Here is an 8,693-nt window from a genome sequence, read left to right on the forward strand (position 1 = left end):
AGTAAGCTGTAGATAGAAAAATAATGCTACCAATGGAATGTTTGCGGAATAGAAATTGGATCTGCTTTGATTCCTTATATAACTGACTTCAACTGTTGTAGAACCAAAGTCAAGCTTTACATCTAAGTTCTGATGTCTTATTTCCTTGTATCTTATCCTTCATAATATCTGGTGATTCCTAGGGTCTTTACCTAGCTGAACATTGATGTCATGAAGAAAGAAGCTTGCTTGGCTATGCTGCAGTTAGTTTTATACAATCAACTTTTTCATAGTGTTGCCTGGTTCCATGTAGGACTGCACAAACATTTCATCTAGACTTGGATTGTATGCAAATGAGTTGTTTATGATGATGTATAAGTTGGTCACATTGGTTGGGTTGATAACTCAGCTTTTCTGAATATTACATCTTTACGCCAGGTTATATTAGAAATTACATATCACTAGATCTATAAAGCTGAACAAAATTTTTTTTGGTGACAAAAACTAAACAATTTTCAGACAAAAAAAATGAATCAGTTTGAAGAAGAAAAGACTTGGGATTGTAAAAGTGTTTCTAACTGAGGTGTATTGTAGGACAGTTGCACTGCATTGTGTCCATTTCTTGTTCTGCTATTCCTTTTTGTGTCCTGTCCCGTGGTCAGGCACCAAGACCTTGTACATTGTAGAATAGGTTGACAGTCATTAGTTATCCAGATGTTTTGGTATTAGAACACTAGCACTGCTCATCAGTCTAGTACAGCACTAAGTGTGCCTCTCAGGTAGACTAAACAGAAGACACCAGTGCAATAGAATTGTAGCTAGTTGAAGGAGACATTTCTTACTTAGCAATGTGTGTACGATTGTATTGTTCTAAATAGTCCATGTTCATTCTACACATTGGAAATTATTGGTTCAGTTCTTTCTTTCTTTCTTTTTTTTTGCCATGCTATAAATAAACTGTTTGACGTTCATGAGTTCAAGTTATCCTACAGTTATATCTAATCAAGTTATCTACACATGTATATGTATAATAAGTTCTCAATTGCTGTATCTAATACTATATCCTCATTTGACCAAGTATAATGTCAATAACCATGGTTGTTTTACACTACAGGAAGACTGTTGTTTTTCAATGAATGTTTTTTTTTCTCCTGCAATCGAATATTATCTTCTAATGCTCATATAGTCTAGATGTATTGTAATTGGACACTCAGTAAATCTGGACTGATCTGGTGAAATCCGCAGGAGTCTTAGCTGAAATACATGACTATAGTTATAGCCCATTTGTTAATATAACTGCTTACTTGCTTGAAGTACCTTGTCATTGCTGTGCTTAGTGTTGTGGAGAATGAGGGAAACAGTATTACTGCACCAAGTAAGAAGCAATAGTAGTACTAAGTACAAAAATAGTTGCTCTGTAATTAAACAAAATCTTGATGTTTAGGCAATAGTTTTAGTTCATTACAGGAATAGACACTTGTCCAGTATTTGTTACATCTAGATCTATACATGCTAGTTTAACCCTAAACAAAATAGTCTTTACTTGACCTGTATTTGAACTACAAGCTGCAGTGTGTGTGTGTGTCACTACTGTAAATACTAGGCATAATTTGGTGTACAGTCTTTTGTTGTCAGAGCTTTCATACCATTTTTTTTTGTTGTCATTTGTTTCATCTTGACTCTTGGCTGTTCTTGTTAGTATGTTCTCTACACTTTGACATCAGTCTTTGTATTTATGAACCCTCTCTTCCTGTGTAAGGTTGCACTCTCTTTCTTCCTACTGTTTACCAAAGTAAGAAATAAACACACAATCCTGGTTGGACTATGTCTTAGGATGGTGATTTCTGAGCTTATGTACACTTCACCAGAAATAGTTTGACAAGCTTGTAGTGTCCTATACTGTACAGAAATGATTTTAAATGATTTTTTTTGTTTTTGTCTTTTTACATTTATTTTTTCCAATCGTGTTTTATTTATGTCTTTTGTTTGAACCAATGAAATAAAACATACAAATTGTGACATGATCAAAAGTTTGTCTATTTGACTTGGTCAATGTCTACCTCATGGCCACTCCTCACAGTTGTTGGCAGGAGAGAAAGAGAGTTTGTGCTGAACTAACAATGCTTGACCTTGAGTAATGTCGGTTGTTTGAAAGAGTTACAAATGATTCCACTGACACACTTGCTGCTTCACTCGCAGATGGTATTCATTGAACAAGGGGAAAGGGCACATACACACTCCCCCCCCCCCTTTTTTTTTCATAAACAAGAATACAATCATCATTGAATATCATTAAGATCACAGTTAAGTTATACAAACTATATTTGACTGTATTAGTTCATTAATCCCATTAGATTACACTTGATGACATATTACTTTTAAAATAAACTTGTGGAAATATTCGGTCATTGCAATCTGCAGACAACTCTATATGTCACTTCCTTAATTGAAATTCCTGGTAGCTTTTTCAAATTTATTAATGCGACACATCCTTAATCCTAACATATATAATTGTTTTTATTTTTAATAGTAATACATATCATATATATATATATATATATATATATATACTTTCAACCAAAAATTTTACCGATAAATATTTTACACAGTTGCATTCAGAGATATTGGTGCATTTTTTGAAATTGATTTCGTGATCTAAAGAATCCAATCAAGGAATCTAATTAAGCACCTTCAGAATTGTAATATTAGTTATCCTGTAGTGCCGTGGTCAAAAGTAGTTCTATAATTACAAGTCAGTTTAAAGAGCCTCATTCCTAGCATAAAAGCCTCTCACTTGGCAACAAAGCCTCACATCTACCAGTTTAAAAATCCTCACATATTTATAGAGCCTCATTCCTAGCAACATACCCTCTCACTTGGCAACAGAGCCTCACATCTACCGGTTTAAAGAGCCTTGTTCCTAGCAACACAGCCTCTCGCTTGGTAACAGCCTCACATCTACCGGTTTAAAGAGCCTTGTTTCTAGCATTAGTTGAGTCTCACACCTAGCAAGTGACTGTCAGAGCTCCCCGGTAATAGTGAAATGGGAAGACTGCAAGTTAAGGTCTTGGTTTATATCAAAATGTCGACGCTCAAGTCAATACTTTTATTCGTTTTATTATCATGAACTTGGCAAACAAGCAGAGCTAATGGCGCAACCATTTAACAGAAGTGGGCACTTGCAGTGCCAAGCTGTGTTCTCCTCGCAATTAAGATTGGCCGTTCCGCTGACCATAAACAAGAAAAGTAACGCTTGCCATGTCACGAAGTCACGTGTATTAGTGCTTTGAAAACGGGGCAGTGTTGGAAACTAAATTGGGTTCGAATATAGCAGCCACTATTTTATCTATTATATAAATTTTGAGTTTATTCTTCAGTCTTTGAAAGGAGATGTAGCTCTAAACACAACTATTGTTCAGTTTCTATTTTGTAACCGTATTACATAGGACAGACTTTTTCCCCCTATTCATAGTATCACAGCGCTTAGAGCCAAAAGTAGACTTGAAAAAAATAACTAAGCTATTTGAACTATGGAAGCTCTTTATAAGTCAAGATATTCTATTTGAGTGCAAAATATTTGGTGGGGACGCTGTGTTGTCTAGAGGTAAATCCGGCCATGACGGCACTGCAAAGTAAGTCATGTCTACATCATTGGCGTAACACGTTACCCGTGGGCTCGGGTTCAAGAATATCTTGGTGGGCCCCCTCCCCAATAAGACAAATGTTGTGTGACAACACAATTGAGTAATCTGAATGTATTGGCACATTTACCACAAGACATTCCAATGCAATTATGTCATTAGAACAAGTAATTTAGTCTTAAAAGTCAAAGTTTGTACAATTTCCTACAAGATTTCAACAACTTAAAAGTGTTTCAAATGAATCAAGAAATGTTTTATGAGTTCCCATTCTGCACATTTACATTACGTAAACACTTCTTGGTAGTACATTTTGAAACATTGATACAAACTAGTATCTGTTTCTACGTCCACGATTTAACAGTACATACTTAAATGTAACATTAAGTTAGTAATATTTTTCTGGCCTTCTAAGTAGAAAAGTCAGTAACCAGCGCATCAAAATCTAAGCTTTGGTCTGTTTCTCAATGGAAAACAACCTGCTTGTGTCATAGAAATTCTTAAATAATTTTTGATCATTAGAAATTTCGACAATGGCCGCTATGCTGAACAAACTGATAGAAAGTGAGAAATAAGATAAATGTAAAATGGCAGCCTGGTCGTGCGGTATGCGAGCTGGACTGTCGTTCAGACTTCTCGATGGTCCTGGGTTCAAACACTGCCCGCTGCCACCGCCCGTCGTCCTGCGGGAGGTTTGGACTAGGAAGTAAATTATCTTCAGCTTTTGGAAAATTTGATGATAAATTAAGATTCTAATCACTGTACTGTGCTCTTTCAAGATGACATTAATCACAGTATTGTGCTCTTTCAAGATGACGTTAATCACAGTATTGTGCTCTTTCAAGATGACGTTAATCACAGTATTGTGCTCTTTCAAGATGACGTTAATCACACTATTGTGCTCTTTCAAGATGACGTTAATCACAGTATTGTGCTCTTTCAAGATGATGACGTTAATCACAGTACTGTGCTCTTTCAAGATGACGTTAATCACAGTATTGTGCTCTTTCAAGATGATGACGTTAATCACAGTATTGTGCTCTTTCAAGATGATGACGTTAATCACAGTATTGTGCTCTTTCAAGATGACGTTAATCACAGTATTGTGCTCTTTCAAGATGATGACGTTAATCAAAGTATTGTGCTCTTTCAAGATGATGACGTTAATCACAGTATTGTGCTCTTTCAAGATGACGTTAATCACAGTATTGTGCTCTTTCAAGATGATGACGTTAATCACAGTATTGTGCTCTTTCAAGATGACGTTAATCACTGTACTGTGCTCTTTCAAGATGACGTTAATCACAGTATTGTGCTCTTTCAAGATGATGACGTTAATCACAGTATTGTGCTCTTTCAAGATGATGACGTTAATCAAAATATTGTGTTCTTTCAAGATGACGTTAATCACAGTATTGTACTCTTTCAAGATGATGACGTTAATCACTGTATTGTGCTCTTTCAAGATGATGACGTTAATCACTACTGTGCTCTTTCAAGATGACGTGAATCACAGTATTGTGCTCTTTCAAGATGACGTTAATCACTGTACTGTGCTCTTTCAAGATGATGACGTTAATCACTGTATTGTGCTCTTTCAAGATGACGTTAATCACTGTACTGTGCTCTTTCAAGATGACGTTAATCACTGTACTGTGCTCTTTCAAGATGATGACGTTAATCACAGTACTGTGCTCTTTCAAGATGACGTTAATCACAGTATTGTGCTCTGTCAAGATGACGTTAATCACAATATTGTGCTCTTTCAAGATGATGTGAACCACTGTACTGTGCTCTTTCAAGATGATGTTAATCACAGTATTGTGCTCTTTCAAGATGATGACGTTAATCAAAGTATTGTGCTCTTTCAAGATGATGACGTTAATCACAGTATTGTGCTCTTTCAAGATGACGTTAATCACAGTATTGTGCTCTTTCAAGATGATGACGTTAATCACAGTATTGTGCTCTTTCAAGATGACGTTAATCACTGTACTGTGCTCTTTCAAGATGACGTTAATCACAGTATTGTGCTCTTTCAAGATGATGACGTTAATCACAGTATTGTGCTCTTTCAAGATGATGACGTTAATCAAAATATTGTGTTCTTTCAAGATGACGTTAATCACAGTATTGTACTCTTTCAAGATGATGACGTTAATCACTGTATTGTGCTCTTTCAAGATGATGACGTTAATCACTACTGTGCTCTTTCAAGATGACGTGAATCACAGTATTGTGCTCTTTCAAGATGACGTTAATCACTGTACTGTGCTCTTTCAAGATGATGACGTTAATCACTGTATTGTGCTCTTTCAAGATGACGTTAATCACTGTACTGTGCTCTTTCAAGATGAAGTTAATCACTGTACTGTGCTCTTTCAAGATGATGACGTTTATCACAGTACTGTGCTCTTTCAAGATGACGTTAATCACTGTACTGTGCTCTTTCAAGATGACGTTAATCACAGTATTGTGCTCTTTCAAGATGACGTTAATCACAGTATTGTGCTCTTTCAAGATGATGACGTTAATCAAAGTATTGTGCTATTTCAAGATGATGACGTTAATCACAGTATTGTGCTCTTTCAAGATGACGTTAATCACAGTATTGTGCTCTTTCAAGATGATGACGTTAATCACAGTATTGTGCTCTTTCAAGATGACGTTAATCACTGTACTGTGCTCTATCAAGATGACGTTAATCACAGTATTGTGCTCTTTCAAGATGATGACGTTAATCACAGTATTGTGCTCTTTCAAGATGATGACGTTAATCAAAATATTGTGTTCTTTCAAGATGACGTTAATCACAGTATTGTACTCTTTCAAGATGATGACGTTAATCACTGTATTGTGCTCTTTCAAGATGATGACGTTAATCACTACTGTGCTCTTTCAAGATGAAGTGAATCACAGTATTGTGCTCTTTCAAGATGACGTTAATCACTGTACTGTGCTCTTTCAAGATGAAGTTAATCACTGTACTGTGCTCTTTCAAGATGACGTGAATCACAGTATTGTGCTCTTTCAGGATGATGACGTTAATCACAATATTGTGCTCTTTCAAGATGACGTTAATCACTGTACTGTGCTATTTCAAGATGAAGTTAATCACTGTACTGTGCTCTTTCAAGATGATGACGTTTATCACAGTACTGTGCTCTTTCAAGATGACGTTAATCACTGTACTGTGCTCTTTCAAGATGACGTTAATCACAGTATTGTGCTCTTTCAAGATGACGTTAATCACAGTATTGTGCTCTTTCAAGATGATGACGTTAATCAAAGTATTGTGCTATTTCAAGATGATGACGTTAATCACAGTATTGTGCTCTTTCAAGATGACGTTAATCACAGTATTGTGCTCTTTCAAGATGATGACGTTAATCACAGTATTGTGCTCTTTCAAGATGACGTTAATCACTGTACTGTGCTCTATCAAGATGACGTTAATCACAGTATTGTGCTCTTTCAAGATGATGACGTTAATCACAGTATTGTGCTCTTTCAAGATGATGACGTTAATCAAAATATTGTGTTCTTTCAAGATGACGTTAATCACAGTATTGTACTCTTTCAAGATGATGACGTTAATCACTGTATTGTGCTCTTTCAAGATGATGACGTTAATCACTACTGTGCTCTTTCAAGATGAAGTGAATCACAGTATTGTGCTCTTTCAAGATGACGTTAATCACTGTACTGTGCTCTTTCAAGATGATGACGTTAATCACTGTATTGTGCTCTTTCAAGATGACGTTAATCACTGTACTGTGCTCTTTTAAGATGAAGTTAATCACTGTACTGTGCTCTTTCAAGATGACGTGAATCACAGTATTGTGCTCTTTCAAGATGATGACGTTAATCACAATATTGTGCTCTTTCAAGATGACGTTAATCACTGTACTGTGCTATTTCAAGATGAAGTTAATCACTGTACTGTGCTCTTTCAAGATGATGACGTTTATCACAGTACTGTGCTCTTTCAAGATGACGTTAATCACTGTACTGTGCTCTTTCAAGATGACGTTAATCACAGTATTGTGCTCTTTCAAGATGATGACGTTAATCACAGTATTGTGCTCTTTCAAGATGATGACGTTAATCACAATATTGTGCTCTTTCAAGATGACGTTAATCACTGTACTGTGCTCTTTCAAGATGACGTTAATCACTGTACTGTGCTCTTTCAAGATGACGTTAATCACTGTACTGTGCTCTTTCAAGATGACGTTAATCACAATATTGTGCTCTTTCAAGATGACGTTAATCACAGTATTGTGCTCTTTCAAGATGACGTTAATCACAGTATTGTGCTCTGTCAAGATGACGTTAATCACAATATTGTGCTCTTTCAAGATGATGTGAACCACTGTACTGTGCTCTTTCAAGATGATGTTAATCACAATATTGTGCTCTTTCAAGATGACGTTAATCACTGTACTGTGCTCTTTCAAGATGACGTTAATCACTTTACTGTGCTCTTTCAAGATGACGTTAATCACTGTACTGTGCTCTTTCTTTATATGTTGATTTTGTTTAGATGCGCTTCACTTTCCAAAGACATCTCTTAAGCAATAAAGTGCACACTAATGATCACATACCTTTTAAAATGGTGACCAGACACCTCATCATACGAGACATTTAGGGTTAGGGTTAACTTGCTCAGTATGTTAATGACTTAATTACACCTACATGTACTTATGTTTACAAAATGCACTTTTTGCAATGATGAAATGTTATGGTGATGAAATGTTACAATGATGAAGTGTCTCATATGATGAGATGTGCAGGTCCGACCAATACCTAGCTTAGCAGCACTTCCTATTTGCTGGGCAACAGAGACACTAAAACTGTTGGATTGTTTATAAAGTTGTCCGCCATTTATGACCCTTAGAGTAAGACAATTAGAGACGGACTCATTTGAAATGAAGCCAAAAAAGAAAAAAAAAAAGAAAAAATAAGATTTTGAAAACTTCACATCATACAACTGTATGATAAGCCACCCCAAGACACTTCTCTCTGACCATAGCTAATGTCAGGTATTCGTCTCATTTCCATGAGATGATCCAT

The sequence above is a fragment of the Biomphalaria glabrata genome, chromosome 9 (genome assembly GCF_947242115.1).
Source record: "Biomphalaria glabrata chromosome 9, xgBioGlab47.1, whole genome shotgun sequence".
NCBI classification, from domain to species: Eukaryota; Metazoa; Mollusca; class Gastropoda; family Planorbidae; genus Biomphalaria; species Biomphalaria glabrata.